The sequence below is a fragment of the Canis lupus genome, chromosome 19 (genome assembly GCF_048164855.1).
Source record: "Canis lupus baileyi chromosome 19, mCanLup2.hap1, whole genome shotgun sequence".
NCBI lineage: Eukaryota > Metazoa > Chordata > Mammalia > Carnivora > Canidae > Canis > Canis lupus.
The window spans coordinates 15,211,448-15,229,153 of record NC_132856.1 but is presented as its reverse complement, the minus strand read 5'-3'; the positions used below and the strand labels follow the sequence as shown (position 1 = coordinate 15,229,153).

The 17,706-nt window shown below is 41.9% G+C and overlaps 1 protein-coding gene and 1 long non-coding RNA gene across 30 annotated transcripts in view; one reads left to right on the top strand and one right to left on the bottom strand.

Moving 5' to 3' along the window:
* Window positions 1-17,706, bottom strand: part of LOC140609928 (uncharacterized) — a 618,500-nt gene that overhangs the window by 197,202 nt on the left and 403,592 nt on the right. The gene's annotated exons all lie outside the window — the stretch shown is intronic.
* Window positions 3,909-17,706, top strand: part of LRRN1 (leucine rich repeat neuronal 1) — a 36,015-nt gene continuing 22,217 nt past the window's right edge. The window contains exon 1 of one of the 3 annotated variants that reach the window (XM_072785314.1): window positions 3,909-4,382. The gene's annotated coding sequence lies outside the window, so the exon portion shown is untranslated. Of the gene's footprint in view, window positions 4,383-4,420; window positions 4,493-17,180; window positions 17,198-17,706 lie in introns of those variants that run through there. The other 2 variants (XM_072785315.1, XM_072785316.1) reach the window with 2 other exon arrangements.

Below are 17,706 nucleotides of genomic sequence, written 5' to 3'. Positions count from 1 at the left end.
TTCAGCCCAGGGTGTGATCCTGGATACCCAGGATTGAGTCCCATGTCAGGCTCCCTGCATGGAGCCTGCTTCTCCCTCTGGTGGTGTCTCTGCCTCTCTCTCTCTCTGTGTGTTTCTCATGAATAAATAAATAAATAATTTTAAAAAAGAACTATTAAAAAAAGAAATTACATAGTAATTTAGTAGTAAATGTAGTAAACCTACTCAATTATCAAAAATTTTTGGAGAAACAGGGGCACCTGGGTGACTCAGCTGGTCAAGCATCTAATTCTTTTTTTTTTTTTTTTTTAATTTTTATTTATTTATGATAGTCACACACAGAGAGAGAGAGAGAGAGAGAGAGAGAGAGGCAGAGACACAGGCAGAGGGAGAAGCAGGCTCCATGCACCAGGAGCCCGACGTGGGATTCGATCCCGGGTCTCCAGGATCGCGCCCTGGGCCAAAGGCAGGCGCCAAACCGCTGCGCCACCCAGGGTTCCCACAAGCATCTAATTCTTGATTTCAGCTCAGGTCCTGATCTCAGGGTCCTGGGATCAAGCTGAGGTAGGCTCTGCTTAGGATTCTCTCTCTCTCTCTCTCTCTCTCTGCCCCTCTGCCTACTTTCTCTTCTCTCTCACTCTAATTCAAAAAAATTTTTAGAAAAACAACAGCACATGAAATTTAACAATACTCACAATAGTCACGTAATTATGAGCTGTGAAGTCGTTATCCTCTAAAAGCTTGGTGGTGTTTGTTTTAAAACCGTAATATTAATTCTTAGGCTAGGAAGAACACTGACTACCAGCACTCTATTAATATTTCAATTGGAGAAAGACATACTTTCAACTTTTAAAAATTGTAGTTTTAAATGGTATATTATAATTTTATTCTCAAAATACAAATGTTCCTTTAAAGATTATTCTAGTATGATCACCATCTAAAGTTTTATCTTTCTTTTTCTCCCCTTCATTTACCACAGAGATCAGTACAATTAGGCTAATACCAATTATAATGTTTCTTCAAACCAAAGCTAAAGAATCTCAAGGGGATGTTGGGGGAGCCCTGAGGGATTTGTAATGTCTCAACATGGCCAGCTCCAGAGGCAAGAACACCTCCTTACATCAGTAGTAAGATCTGGCTCTCTTGGGAACCCACCCTTAGGCCCTTCTGTCTATTTCCATTGTCCTCCAAAGCCTCCAAGGTCTTCTACGATGCCCAAAATAAAAAGTATTGAGATAAAGTCCTTTTCCACTAATAAATTTAGGACCCCAGGACTGGGAGAACACTCTAGGAGCAATTCAGATGGACTTCTAAAAAACAAACAAGTGAGTTTGGTTTAGTTGTCCTGGTCCATTGACTGGGTGTTTCCTCTTCATTCATCCTAATAACAAGGGGCTTTTAAACTATATCCTGAAATCCTTTTATAGAGTCACTGAATGGCAGTTTCTAAAATCTGACCAGTTAGCCGTTCAGGTAATTTATTAAATTTCCAACCACTAGACCAAATTTCAGATTCCTCTGTAATTGTGATGCCTATTTTATCCTTTTCTGTCTCACAGCAATTTTTCTAACACAAAACAATCCCCATTGCCCTGTCCAAGCCCACTCCCCATCTCTGACAGATGCATTTCCTCCCAATGATAATACTTCTGTCTGGAGCCAAATAAATGCACTGGTCAAGTAGAATTAGGCAGAACTTCCATTCTTACTCTTGCCTTGGGGAAGAGGGAAATAAGTTTAAATAAATGATATGCTGATTTTAAAAGAAATGAATAGTTGAGAGAAAAGTCTATTTCTCTCATTGGCGGGTGCTAATGCCTTTAAGAAATCCTGTCACCCGTATCAGTTTTATGAATTGATTATTCCAACTGTCTAATCCGATATTTGGCTTTAGTCTTCATTACCTGGCTAATAATGCCTACTGCTTACATTTATTGATTGCTTACTATATACCAAGAACTGCTATAAGCATTTTATGTGCTCACTCCTTCCATCAGCACAAACCTTTGGGATTGGTAGTTATTACCCCCACTTTACAGCCAAGGAAACTAAGGCTCCACCAGAGGGACACATCTCATAAGCTGCAGTACTGGGATTTAAAGCAGTGTTGGCCTCATACACTGGTGCCTGATTTAGTTTCTTCTTGGCTGGACTTTATACCATTCTCATGAAATCTCTTCCAAAACCTGGAGGCCATTATCAATCTTGCCTCCTAAGAAGAGAATTCCCCACCACCATTAATTGCTTCAACTGTCGCCTAGGACATAGCTCTGTAAAGCCCCACTATAACACTATGCAGGATACAGCATCAATTCCCCTCCATTCCCAGAAAGACAGGCTGGAAAACCTAAAGGGGACTCCCCAAGAAACCTGTGTTCTATCTTTCCCAGATCATTCAAGTTCTATATTTTTACCAGAGGCCTGCCTTCTTTCAGACAAATTCTAATTTGCGTATAATCAGTATGAGATAGGGGAGAAGAGACAAAAGCATGAATCTTGGGAAAGGCTCAACTCCACTTGCTTAGAATGTTCTTAAATCTTATTAATTTATAGGCACTACCCTCTTACCCTAGTTGCATTGGGCCTTTTTACATAGCTATTCTATTCTTCACCTACCTTCTACCCTAAATCCTAATGTCTCCTTTCCCTAGAGCTTTCTAAGGTGCACTGTGACCCACTGGTATCTCCATGATAGTTTCAAGATAGCATAAAGGAGATGGACATTATTAGCATCAGTATTTATCAGACATCTATGAAGGACATCAAGAAATGCTAAAGAGACCAGGATAGATTATTCTTATTAAATTTACACTATGTCTTTAAGGAATTCAAAAGATGATTCTGTAATAATGTATCCTTCCAAATTCTCCAAAAGTTCCAAGCTTGGACATCATGAGGAAATGTCACCACATTGTGGCCTGAAGTTGCTCTGTAGTAAGGGGTTAATAATTGTCTAGCAGATTCCCCAGTGACAAGTACCAAAGGCTTCTCACCAGCCTGGTTCTAAGCTGGTCACTAGAAGTTGAGATTTAGGTTCAGGTGCAGTGTCCAAAAACCCACTTCCACCTTTTGCTCTCAACCCCACTTTCAATAGATTACATCCCTAATCTTCGGGCTATCTGAACACACTTGGACACCAAACAAATCAGAAAGCTGTAATTAAGAAGTTTCCGAATTGTCTTCCTGAAGCCTCCCTAAATGAGGAGTGGCTTCACCATTCATTTAAGAGTGGGCAAATACTACTTCCCAGGACAAGGGCACAAGGGCACCAGCCAGTTCCATAGCCACCTAGGAATGCAAACACACAACCCAGGTAATCACCATGAGTGCGGCGTTGGTGGTATGGTGGTGAGCACAGCTGCCTTCCAAGTAATCGCCATGCATTACAAGGCGAAGGTCAGATTTCATACTGAAACTTGGCTCTGCCTCTGGTTGGATTTTGTCTGATTATCAGCCTCTGAGCCCAAGTTCTATGTTGCGCAGAGACTGGGCTCCATTGTACCTAGCCTGGCCTCCTATCAAGGGCTTTTTTTTTTTTCTTTCTTTCTTTTTTTGGGTGGGGGGGTAGTATGTCTTTTGCTAAGAAACGGCAGTACGCTTTGCCTCCCTAACCCAGCCGCAGCCTGCCGTCCCCCAGACAAAAAGCGGCGGCCCACTGCTCCCTGCAGCGGCGGCGGCGGCGGCCCAGGGCGGCCGGGCTCCCCGGGCTCCCCGGGCCACCCGGGCCACCCGAGCCCCGCGGCGCCGCGCCTTTGTTGGGCGGGCTACAGATGGTGCCCAGCACGGGGCTGAGCCGGGGGCGGGAGGCCGGGAGGGGGAGGCCGGGGGGGGTCGGGCGGGAGGGGAGGAGACCGCGGTGCAGCCAATCGGCGCGCAGCCCATCAGCTGACCGCTTTTGCTTACACCAGGTGCACGCCGGCTGCGGGGAGCACAAAGCGGGGCGCACCGAGGGCGCCGGCAGCGAGCCGCCGAGCTAGGCGAGGCCCGTGCGCCCGCGCCCGCAGCGCCCTCCGGCTCCGGCTGGGGAGAGGGGCCGGTGGCAGTGGCCCGGGCAGCGGAATCCGCGCGGTGGCATCCCTAGTTGCCCCGGGCGCCTTCCTCGGAACCTGGTCGCCCCCTGCCTCGCCCTCTGCACCCTACTTCTACCCTCCTTCCCAGCCCTGCCCGCCTCTGCCCCAACCCCCGAGAGTCGGGTTGAGCCCAGGCCCGCGCAGCAGCTGTTGCTCCTGTCGCTGCCTCGCCTCCAGTCTGGGTGCTCTGCTGGGGGCCCCCCGAGGAGGCAGCGCGCGCTGCGGGCTGGGAGGGAGGCGCCGCTCAGCCCGCTGTCCTCCTCCTCCTCCTCCTCCTGCTGCTGCCGCCGCGGGTCCGTGCGCACCCCACACCCCCCCCAGCCGGGCCTCGGGGTAAGTGCGCTCGCCTAGCCGGGCGGTGGCGGGAGGCTCGGGCGGCAGCTGGGGAAGTCGAGGCAAACTTGGCGGCGTGGCGGGCCGGAGAGGGTCTGGGGGACCGCGGGGTAAGATCGCGGGCCTGCGGGGGACGAGGGGGCGCGGCTCCTGGAGCTCAGGGAAACGGCCAAGTCTGGGAAGCGGGACTCTAGTGACCCTCTGCCTCCCCTCTCACCAGCCCCCTCCCCCAAAGCCCCTCAGTGGTGGGGTACAGCGATACAGTTGGCACTGAAGGCCACACAGAAATGGGCAAAGGGCAGTGACAGGAGGCGAGCCCGCGGAATTTCAGGCACCAAGGCGGGGGAGGGTGGCGCCCGGGCATCCAGAGGAAGGAGGGCTGCCGGGATGGGAACCGCGTCCAGGGGGTCCGGGGAGTTGGAGAGAGAACCTGGAGACGGGAGAGGAAGGTGGCCGGGAGTGGGAAGAGCTAAGAGGAAGGAGGGCTTGGCTGTGGCCTGGCTGATCAAGAAAGGGGCAAGGGACGAAATTCACAGAGCATTGGGTGGGATGAAGTCAGAGCATTCGGGAGAACCTACTCAATTGTCGGGCAGTGTAAATGGGGGAAAGACCTCTCACCCTACACGTTTTGAGTCCAGGAGTAGCAGCCTCAGGGGGCTGCCAAGGGGTGCTCAGATGTCAGGAAAGCCTCCATCCGCTCCAGGAACCCACCCGGTGCTGGGTGGAACCCACCCCGCTCGGTCGGGGTCGGAGCAAGGAAAGTTTGCCAGCGAGTGTCCTTTGTGCAGCGTGGAGAGGGGTGTGGGCAGCCCCCGACGCGGCGGTTCCCAGGGCCCTGCCGCCACCGCCTCCCGCGGTACCAGTCCCTGCCTTGGGAGGCCGGGGTGGTGTAGAGAGATCCGGCCACGGGAGCGGACCCGGCACTCAGGACTGGTGGAAAACCCGTCCCGGGACCCTTGCGAGGGAGTCGAGGTGGATACGCGGAGTGGGAGACGCGGCGGTGGTCCCTGTTCCGGGAGAAAGGGATCTTGCCTGATGGGTTCACCGCTGTAGCCACAGGGCTAAGTACAGTGCCTGGCGGTACTGAATGAATGAATGAATGAGTGAGTGAATGAATGAGTGAACGACCGGGTATGACTAGTTTTGAGGCATTTGAACTACACGGGCAAAGGCCAAGAGTCCAAGAAAATGGATCCTTTCCTAAATTGTATGTCACCATTAGCATTTTCATTTCCAGATCTGCATAATGAAAAGGGAGATTCAGTGAGGGAAACAGGTATTGCTGACTTGGGCTTTCGCTGGTAGGATTTTCTGAAAGACAATATGTTGTTCTGTTTGCAGTACGCTTTGCCGCCAGTCTAAATAATATTACTCAGATATGCTCATTACTTCATTATGAAGAGCTAGGACTAGAGACGTTGAAAGTTCAGGAAGACACTTTGATCAGTGTTAAGTCTAGAGTAAAAGTGGTGTTGTTGGCTCCTTGGCCATGTGTGTCCCGAAGTCTCTGATTTGCATGCAAATGTGAGCGAATCCTGGCAGATGTCTGGCCTCATCCTTTCACACGAAGGAATTTGAAAAGACAAGGAGTCTTTAGTTAACAATAGACCTTAAGAAAATGGAATAAAGGCGCAGTGTGAGTTTTTCTGTTTAGGAATTCCATGGCTTGCTGACACCTTTATTCAAGAGCCAAATTCTCTGAGTACTATTGTGTTGAAAGCTCAAAGTACTACTTGCTCTTTACCTGGCGGAGTATTTTTGTGCAACATTCAAGCTGGATGTTCTGAGCTGGATAGTGAGGAAAATGTTTATGTGAAGCAGGCAGTGACTTTAGTCCATTTCTGGTGGTTTGAGGTGATTACTGAATTGACCTTCCAACTTTTAGAGTTTCTTTTCTTTTTATTTTAGTAATTTTACCTCCTGCTCACATTTGCTCTCCATCTTCAGATGGACAAATAGGAAAAGATAATTGTAGTTGGCTGACATGAAGAATGTTTGCTGTTCAATCAAAATTATTTTGCTTGTTAAGGCATCAAACTCGTAGACCTGAAGGTGATGAAACCATCATGTTCCTAGTCAACCTGAGAGGTTTTCACAATGAGTGAGAGGTAGTCATGCACTGGACGGCAAACTAGGGAAATTTCTGCCTTGTCTAATATTAGCTAATAGACCACCGCATTGCTCACCTCCTGGAGCAGTGTGACCACTGAACAAAGGGCTGGCAGTGTGGGCTGCACGTGAGCCCTGGGATTATACCTACTGACAAGCCAGTCCCCTTGCCCTCTTTTGTCAGTCAGAAACACTGTTGAAGGGAAAAAGAACCTATTCACTAAACAGTGCTTGCCCCTGTATTCTATATATTCACTGAAAGGGACATTAAAATACGCCCCCCCCACCCCCACCCTGCCAAGACAACATTGTTTTGAGGGCTTGGTGTTTGCAGGGGAGGGGTGCACAACAGATGTTAGTCTGCTATTTTACGTGTTTCCTTTAAGTTATTTTTGCTGGTTCAGTGACTTTTACACATAAGGCAGAATTTTCCCAGGAGGGGAAACATGAATTGAGTCCAGTTTAAATAAGAAAATGTTATAGCTAAGATTACATTTTGTGTCTTAAAGCTATCAAGAGGTCAGAAAGTAACAAATCATAATAAACACTTATGTGACTTAAGCCCAAGATTCTGTCCTCATTATGGACTTGAGGGTTAACTATAAAATAGTTGACTTTTCTAAACTAGGCTATAAGCCATTTTACTGTAAAGTATCTAGATATTTTTGAAACAAACCAGGTAACTTTAAAATGACCACAGCCTTACATTTGTGAGAACCTATTTTAGTTATAATCCTGCCTGTGTGAAATCTTTATTCTGCAATTCTAATAAAAGGGATGATTAGAGCTTATTCCTTGGTAAATGAAAGTAATAAAATACTTATTGTTTAAAAAAAAAATCACTGTGCTAAATAAAATCTTAGACCAGATCTAACTGCAGACTCTGACCCTGAACAATACTACACCTAGCTATTGAGAGTGTCTGGAATTCAAAAAAAGCAAGGAAAACTCAACCATTGATCTCTCTCTCTGGTTAGTCCCTGCTAAAGCTAGCTTCTTGACCTGAATTGCTAGAGCAATTACCACATATCCTAAAGCAGTGGCACTCAAGGGAACAAACTGGTAGGTACTAAAGAAAATCTGCCTCTACAGAGTTATATTGCTATTTTCCAAGCCAGTTGAGTATGACTATAAATAAACAGAATGGTGGGCTTTTTATGCCACCATAAATAAGCCATACCCCACAAATAAAATATAGTAAATTATAGGATCTGCATGTCACTTTTTACTAGACTTTCATAATGCTTTCTTAAAATTTATTTTAAGCTACAAAATAATAGTTCTTTGAATGATTCACTTGAACACTAATGTAAGGTTGCTTAAATATTATATTTAATTTTTCAAAATTATTATGCTGAATATCTATTTGGGGTTAAGCCAATCTGGAGATAAAGCAAATTCCATTTTAGAATCATATTTTGGTTTCTGGGAACAATGGAAGTTTCTTTGACTCATGAATAGAGCTTTGATTAATATTTTATTCAGGGTGAATATATAATTATACAGATGAAGTCAGGAAAACATGTATCCTCTCTTGTTTTGGGTTTAAAGTATAGAATGTAGACAAAAGCTGAACCCTATCTGTAAAATTCAGTAGTTACTATCCAAGGGAACAATTCGCTCTTCAGATCTTCTTAACTGAAGTTTGTTTTTTAAATTTTTTGTTTTAGCATATTACCGTCTGCCTACTTTACAGATATATTACAGGGGATAGCCTCCCAGTCTTAAAACATAGACAAATGCATGCATAATACATAGTTGACATTGCATTTACAATACATCAGAAAATAATATAGTATATGTTTTCAGACTTATGGCACATATAGAACTGTTATGCATATTATTCAATAATTAAAATATATACTATTTGATGTTAAACTTTTTTAAAGAGAAACATTTGGATTACCTATTATTTTTTACTTTTTGGATGTTTTTAAAAGGTCTAGCAAAGGTAGGATGTTATTAGCAATTGTATTCATTATTTGGTTGGTAAGCAAGCTACCATCTAGTCCTAGCTGGGTTTTCTTAGACGTTTCATGACCCTGCCAGTCCTCAGTGTTCTCATTTGTAACATGACCGTGTTGAGAGAATAGAGTTTAGAAGGATAACTTACTCAGTGAAACTGCTACAGGGTTTGTGAAAGCTGTGCTTCCAGTACCATAACCAACAAACACGTAACTCAGATGGAACCATTATACTTACTGGAGTGAAAATCATCCCTGACAGGCAAAGAAACTAAACTTTAACTTTCAGTGATACGCACCGAAGTTCCATCAACGCGGACGAGAGAGTCCTCTCCCAAGATGCTTCTGCATCTACTTACAACACTTTGTTTTGAAAGCTATGGAATGAAAGTGCTTTTACAGTGGCTTATTGCCTTCCATTTACACTGCTTATGGCAAAGGGTTTGGAATGTTATTTGAAAGCTCTGATTAATACAAATGAGCTGTAATTTTCTGACCCAGGCCATCCTACCTCATATCCATTATACCACTGGCAGACATGTGGATTCCACAGCTGTCCCCTCATTTGTGTATGAAACAAACACACTGGTGGCATTTTTTGGTTACCATAGTTACAATAACAATATACATGTGACATGACATCCTTCTACACGAAAGGTTTTTGTATTTTGTAGAACTGAGAATGAAGGACAACTACATAAAGTTTCAGAGATACGTAAATTAATCTGCATTGTTTTCTGGAGCCACCATTTCAATCATGAGAGGAGAGCTGTCCCTCAGTGGTGTCCAGGAAAGGGCAATTGCAAGAGTTTGGCTCACAAAGATTTCCAAAGGAGGCATTTCCACAATGCCTAACCTCTATAGGAGAATGCTCATTAAATATTCATTTCAAAATATTTGCTCTTCCTATTTAGGCCTGCCCTTTGTGAGATAATGTATTAGCATAGTCATTTTCAATTCATACAGGAAAGAAAGACAGCACCAGTATCAGCATCCATCTCACTAAGACCTAGGAGACAAAAAATCAGTTTGCACTATTAAGCAGTAAGCACAAAGAGAGAATCTTCATTTAGGAACACTAAAAAGCTTTGCAAAGAAAGAAAGGTTGCTTAATTGGTTTCATGCCTATAATTTTCCCCTCTAGAAAAAATGTTAGCATGGCAATAAAGAATATCATTAACCTGCATTGTTATTTCACAATAGTAATAAGTCTTAATTTGCATCCATAATAATCACTGTAATCAAGTACTGTACAGGGAGTCAGGAAGGCACAGGCTCATTTCCCAGCTCTGACACTAATGACTGAATGTGTGACCTTCTAGCTGTCCTGTAGATATCCTGCAACCCTCCCAGTGCTTCATGTCCCTAACTGAGGACTTTTGAAGGATGCAGGAATGCTAGATGTTTCTAGCATTACCACCTGAAAGAATTGTATTTCTCCCCTAAATGCCACAATTGGATGGAGAGCTAAAGGTTTGGATGGAGAGCTAAAGGTTTGGGGAACGTAGCCATGATGCTCTTTTCCACAAGGTATTTTTTCTGGTTCTAATCCCATAGCTAAGAACATTTTTTGTTTTAAAAATTTTCTCCCACTAATATGACAATTCCCTATCACCTCACCTGGGCCTTCTTGAGGGAAATAGTTTTACCTGGGATACAGGAAGCTGTTTATGGTCTTGGAACACTTGTTCTCCCAATGAATATATACTGAGCTCCAGCTGTGTGCCAGACGTTATAGGAGGTACTAAAACCAAAAGAAATTAGCTTGATTTTTCTGCAGCTTGTACATTAAATCCATCAGAAGCATTTTGTTTCCATCAGTCATGTATTCTTCTACAAATATTTATGGAGTGAAAAAGGCACTCTGCTGGATCATACACAGGGGTTTTCAACTAGGGGTGATTTTGCTGCCCCCCCCCACCTGCCCCGGAGAAACTTGGCAATATTTGGAGACATTTCTGCCAGTTGTGACAACTAAGGTAGACGATAATACTGGCATTTAGTGGATAGAAGCCAGGGATGCTGATAAACATCCTAATATGCATAGGACAGTCCCCTCACCACAATTATTTGGTTCAGTGTTAATAGTATCAAAGTTTTGAGAAACCCTGCTCTAAAAGACATTGGCTAAGTTAAAGTCCATTAGGAGTTACAGAAGGAATGACAAGTGCAATAAAATGTGCTGTGATGGCGAAAAGAGTGAGCTACGAAAGTACAGTAGTAGGAGCCTTGATTCAGATTTTGGCCATCAGCAAAGACTTTTAAAAACCTTATGGTGAATTCACAAAACAGGCTTTCACCTGGAACACAGTGTTTGACAGGAGACAATTTTAAATCTAATCTCACTGAACACAAATGAGTGGGATGGTTACTACCCAGGAGGGGAGACTCCTCTACGTTGCTTAGAATTCAGTGCCTTGAGCAAGCAGAAGAGGAATCTAGAAACAGAATGAAAGTCAGTTATAAGAAACCTATAATAGCACATGCTGCATAAAGATGGGCTTCATTGACAAAGAAGGTGAATAATGCCTTGTGTTTTAGAACATTTTGCAGAGTCCTTAAATATGTATTTCATTTGACCTGTATCATTCTGGGACATCAAGTATCATTCTTTCTCTCCTTTTTTTTTCAATAACTAAGGGACCACAGGCATGGACAGTTCAGTGTGACCTTGGACAAGTCACTTAATACATTTCTAGGGTTCCATTGTAAAAGAAGAAGGGTTGCAACTTTCTTTATCCTACCGTAAGTTGCATTTATGTAAGGTCATACGTCTAGGGTAAGGCTAAATTTGGGATGAGACCTGAGGCTCCCTGCTTGCACCAAGCCTACTTCCTGGCCCATGGTGACAGAACAGGTAATATGACAGTGACTCAGCATTCTAGCTCTTGGGTTACTAAGGAGAGCAAGGATCTGGGATGTATCAATTAAAATATATCATGCAGGGAAATTTAAGCTGGGTTTCCCAGACACCTAAGGACTAATCAGACTTTCTCTCTAGTATCTTACCTTAAACTGACCTTAAGAAGCTTAAAACAATACTTGTGACAAGCTGGGAAGAAACATTCATAGAAAAATGATGGCTAGGGTAAGAAAATGACATATCCCAGAACGTGGGCAGGAATTGAGGGTGTTCTGCTACAAAAGAAAAGCAACAGTGGCATGGTTTTCTGGTTTTGTTGAGCAGAGGCATTTTAACTTCGTGTGTAAGATTCCATACAGAGAAGTTTGTTTTTGTTTTCAATAGTAAGACTTGTTTATCAAAATGAGTTTTGTAAAGAGCCTTCTCTCAAGGTCTTAAAGATGTAACTTCCCACTTCTCTGAGATAGTGTAATGTTTGCTTGTGAGAAGGAAGACTGAGAAGCTGTACGATCACTCAAAGTTCTTTTCATCTTCACAATTCTTTGATTGTCAAGATCATGAGTGATAGTTACATAGGACTTCAGCCCATGTCCTGAGAGTTTCCAAAACACTGATGGAATCCATAGTAACTCATCCAACCATGATAGAACCACTGAAAACACTGGAGTGGCAATTAACTGGATTTCTCTGCTTGTTCTTTCAGCTCATTATGGTTCTATGTAGTGAAGACTACATGTAAGGTTTAAAACCCTCAAAGGACTAGTTAGTTCTGTTACGTCCTTTGGGGACAACTTGGCTCTGGAATCCCAGCCAAACTCCTCACATACTCGCAAACTCATCGTTTCTCACCTGGGAGACCAGGTTAAAAAAAAAAAAAAAAAAAAAAAAAAACCTGAGCGTCTTCAAAATCATTTGAAAGAAAAACAGAGTATGTGGGCAAATGCTGGTGAGCTATTTTCCTCTTCATGCATGAAGGATAGATAGTACTGTCAAAACAGAACCATAGTAAAGAAGCTTACAAGAGGCTTTACCCTCAGGAGGGACACTGGAGGAAGAGATTCATTCCATGCAAAAGCGATGCTTCAGTAATTAGGAGGAAAATATTACACAGGATTCCTGAATTATATCCCCAGAGCCCCACTATATTACCTAATATAGAGTGTAGTAGCAGTAGGAGAATGGTGATGATGATATCCAACATACTGTGCCAGGAACCATCCCATGCACCTTATATGTATTAACTCATTTAATCCTTGCAAAAACTCTATAATGTGGATACCCACTTTACAGTGCAGGAAACTAAGGCACAAAACAAGTAACTTGCCCAAGGTTACACAACTAGTGTATAATTGATAAATATTTGTCGAATGAATGAATACACATCTATTTTAGAGGAGAGAGTCTTTTTGAATTCTCAGTTTATAGCAGTCGTGCTTTCTAGGCAGGGCACATGAAAAAACTGGCTCTGTGACTGAATGACAGGTAGTTTTAGAGCTGGTAAGTGGCTGAGCAAGAATGTGAATTTGGGTCTGTCTGATTCTGAAACTGCACTGTTAAGGCACTGGGCTGTTCCTTCATCTTTAATTACAGCTATAAAACAAAAGGATTGGACTAGACTACATCTTGTAGCCCATCAGGCCCTAAACATTCTGTAATTCCATTATTAAAGTAAGGTTTATATAAAATAAGATGATGCATTTTATTATTTAAACTTTAAAATCTACCTTGGTATTTTTATTTAACCAATCATCATTGAATTATTCTTTAAATTGATATTGGCATTATTAACAGCATTTTTTAAAAAGATTTATTTATTTTATTTTATTATTTTTTAAAAGATTTATTTATTTATTTTATGATAGACATAGAGAGAGTGAGAGAGGCAGACACAGGAGGAGGGAGAAGCAGGCTCCATGCCCAGAGCCCGACGCGGGACTCGATCCTGGGACTCCAGGATTGCGCCCTGGGCCAAAGGCAGGCGCCAAACCACTGAGCCACCCAGGGATCCCCAGATTTATTTATTTTAGAGAGAGAGAGAAAGAGAACAGGAGGAGGGGAAGAGAGAAAGGGAGCCAGTGTCAGGCAGACTCTGTGCTGAGTGCAGAGCCTAACGCTATTCTCAGTCCCATGACCCCAAGACCATGACCTGAGCCTATATCAAGAGTCAACCAACTGAGCATCAAGGTGCTCAATCAACTGAGCCACCCAGGTGCCCCATTAACATCATTTTTAAGTGTATTTACGATTTAAAAAAATTTTAATGAATAGAAATGCATAAAGATTGCATTATCCTAATCATTACCATCTCACATTGTCATATCATCATTGTCTAAATTTAGAAGGTCTCTAAAAACTGGAAAACATCTTTCTGTTACACAGAAAAAGAAGTAAAATGATTAATTTTGAGAAAAGTTTTTATCTTTGATATTTGCAGAGTTTAGATTGCTGAATTTTATGAAAAGTGTTGAATGATTTTTACAAGAACTTAAAACTGCTAGCAATATTAAAAACTACTTGAGTTTGCTTTTATAGATTGTTTTGCTTTAAGGGATCTTTCTGACATGCAAGTGATACATCAGAACAATGTGAGTCACTACCATAATGATAGAGAATGTATAGCTCAAGGCAGGGCAAAGAGAGGGGATAACTAGGCAGGACTCAGAGTTGGGAAGGATTACTTCCAAAATTGCATCTTTGCTGTGTGGTCTGGAGTGATTTAAGTGAACCTCTTAGTATCCTCATCTGTAAAGTAGAGTTAATAATAGAACCTGCCTTATGGAATTATTGGATTCGTTCAATGAGATCATGCATTTACAGCCCTTTGCACAATTCCTGGACCAACGTAAGTACTTTGTAAATAGGAGCAATTAGTAGAAGTGGTATTCTATTGAAATCTGACATTTCTGAATGTATGGTGTCTACATTCCAAGGATGCTCATTGAGAGGCAAGTGGAGGGATTTTAAGAGACAACAAAATTCAGACTAGATGTTTGTGAAATCAGTAGTTCACATGGTTTTCACCTTTGTGGTGGACCCTAAAAGAGATCTTTTTGTCCAGACATTCAAGAAATCTTAAGTCAGCTGACATGCTTTAAAAGAAAAGGCAGACAGATGAATACATTACAGCCTTTTTTGTTTGTTTCTATATTATGTTCTGTATCCACTCTCTTTTCTCACTCTGAAGTATAACAATGCCCCTAAGTTGTAATTCATATAAGTTGTAAGTTGTAATTCTGACCAAAGAGAATAGATTTAGTTCAGAGCTACCATTCCTCAAAGAGGAACTGAATTCAATACATTGTCAGAACTAACAGATGCAAAAGCTTCAAATTTGAGGGATCCAGTGTTATATAATAAAGCTGTTGGGGCCTGTAAAACTGTTAGAACAATGGTTAACATCTTGTAAGTGCTCAGTAAATCATGCAGCTACCATTGTTATTGTTGATTCTTGGTATCATCATCATCTTCTTCATCTTGCTTCTAGACCAAACTGCAAGACTCCTGATTGGGACTAGATTAGAACCCAATGCAGTATAACCAAGAGTCCTCTTGACAGCAGGGTCAATTACAAAGCAATAGGTCATCAGACAAGCCAAATAGGGTAACCCTTAAGGAGACATAGCCTCTACCCTGTTATAGCTAGCAGATAGATTTTCATATACACATGAAGGAGAACATCAAGAATATGTATTAACTGCCTCATTATTCTATGAATTCTTTTGGAGCTATAAATAATATTTACAAAGAACTTCATTTTTATTGTCTTATTTAATCTTCCTAATCAGTGTCCCAGTTGAGAAGTGACTGCATGTATAGGTAATTAGAGATACCTATACTCTTAGTTCTTGGATACAGCAAGTACCACCACCAAGCTAGTCACATCTGGCAACTCTTGTAGGACAATAAATAGCATTTTCTAAGTGTGCTGAGAGAAGTACACAGCAGCTCTGGTAGGTATTAGCCTCACTTTTAAGATAAAGAAATCTGAGGCAAAGAATTGGTCCAGTATTTTAGAGCCGATAAATATATAGGACCAGGTACTTGCTCTCGTTTTCCTCCTGGCTGAGTTAGTCACAATGTCCTTGATTTTCCCACATTTGCTTGTTTTCAAGTATAGGATGTGCTATCTTAATTTAGGATTATTTATTTTCATCTCTCTAATAACACCACCAACAGAAACTCTGTGAGGGAAGACCATGACTTACTTAGACTTGGATCCCTTGCAACTAGAACACTTGGCGCATGGAAAATGCACTTAGCAAATAGTCAATGAATGAAAGAGGAAAGGGATTTTCATATCCTATCTATTTTGTCATACTGCTTTTTCTAAAATTTTTTTACAAAATTATTTCCTATATAGTTTGGTGGAAATGAATAGATTATAAACCTGTATTATATCAGAGATGTGCTGCATTACTATTTGAGAGAGGTTATTACAGAAAGTTGAACTCATTTGGGGACGCTTTTATGATATTAATGCCAGGGAAGTGTTATTAATCAAAAAGTATTCATTAAATGCATGTAGAATATCAAGTGCCATTAGAAGGGTGATGTGGGGGATGAAAAAAGTGTACATCATGTTACTTCCATCCCAAATGAATTTTAAGACTCACTGGGGAGAAAGAATGAACAGAAACAAGACAGAAAATAATTAAGTGATCATCTATGGAAATTCTATGACAAAACAGAAAGAAAACAGCTCAGATGAGATGGGTCTGTGTATGATTGCAACTCTATTACATACTAACTGTATGATTTTGGTTAAAAGACTCAATTTATTTGACCCCCAAGCTCTTTCATCAAAGAATGGAAGAATGATATGAACCCATAGGTTTGCAATGAGAATATGTGAGAAAGCATTTGATACAGTGCTTAGAACACGACAGTTATCAACTTCAGTCATTTGGCAAATATCAACAACACCACCTCTGTGCAGATCATTTTCTTTGAGCTGGTGATACAGTGAGGAGCAAAATGTGGTCCAGTAATTCTGATGTATGGCTTGCCATCTGATGGGGGTAACAGCATTAATCCAATTACCACACAAGTAAATGTGGAAGTATGGCTGTATTAACTCCAGTGAAAGAGAAGTACACAAGGCCAGAAGAAAATATTACATGGAGGATTCTAAGAGAAATCCTTCCTAAAGAAATAGCATTTCAATCAAAATCTCAAGGGTAAATGAGAATTACTGAAGCAGGAGGAGTGCAAGGGAAGAACTTTGTAAGCCAAGCCCTGGACATCTGAAGGAGCTTGATGGGTTTGAGGAACAGAGAGACCAATGTGGCTTAAAATAGAAAAAAGGGGAGATCATTAATGTCAAACCTTCCTTCGCCCCTTCCTCCAAAGCATACTTGGAGTTCAGAGAAAACAGAATTGCTAATTAGTATGAAGTTCCACAGAAGGAGAGTGTACATTATGCATGGAGGGATTGGGATATGTTGAATCTCATCACGGAAGGGGGGGAAGATGACAGAAGGCTTTAATGTCTGGAGAAATGAATCACATAAGCAAGGATTCAAGGGTCTTGTCTGGGTTAAGTGCATGCTGGTACTTGGCATGTTTGGACTGGCACATGCCAACCTCCAAGAGCTAAAGGGCACACCAGGAAGAAAATATCTCCTTCATTTCTATGACTCTAGGTTAAAGATATAATGTATGTGAAAGTGGTACACAATGTCTAGTGATTTAGTTTATCTTCTTTTATTATTTGCTTTCCATTGCCTCTCCCTGCCCCCTTGTAATACATTTCTCTTTTATTGTGGATGAATCTTTCATGATCTCCATTTTGTAAATTGTACTTAGCCACATCTGGCTGGTGTTAACATGAAAGAGGTGATAGGTGTTGAATGTTCAAGATCCTCCAAGAGAGTTAGATGGTAAGTAATTTCATTAGGGTGCTAATGACCATAAAACCTAGTTGTTATTGATTTGTCCTCCATGGAGAGATCTACTTTTCTGCCTCATCTCAGTTATTATCATTCATAATGCAGAGATCATTTCAACACTAAGTTACTAATGCATGTCCCTATAATAATTCATTTTAGCTCCATCTTTGTATTGACATATAACTAAATTCAGACGCTATCACCAAGTAGTTATCAAAGGAGATGGTGGAGGTAGTGACTTACTCTTCAGTAAGATGCAGAGTTAACCTTCAACTTGTACTGTGTTTTGTAGTGGTACATCTTGGGCTCTACTGAGCCCTTTCATTTTCTCTCTATGCCTCTTGAGATCTTAAGTTTTCTATACTATACCCTCATGAGAAAAACATCCAACTTCTCTATAACTTCACTCCCAAACTCCAAATGCCTGCTGGCGATTTTCACCCTAAAAATCACATCACCAAAGGGTCAAAGAGATGCAGTGGTATCTAGGATCCAGAATG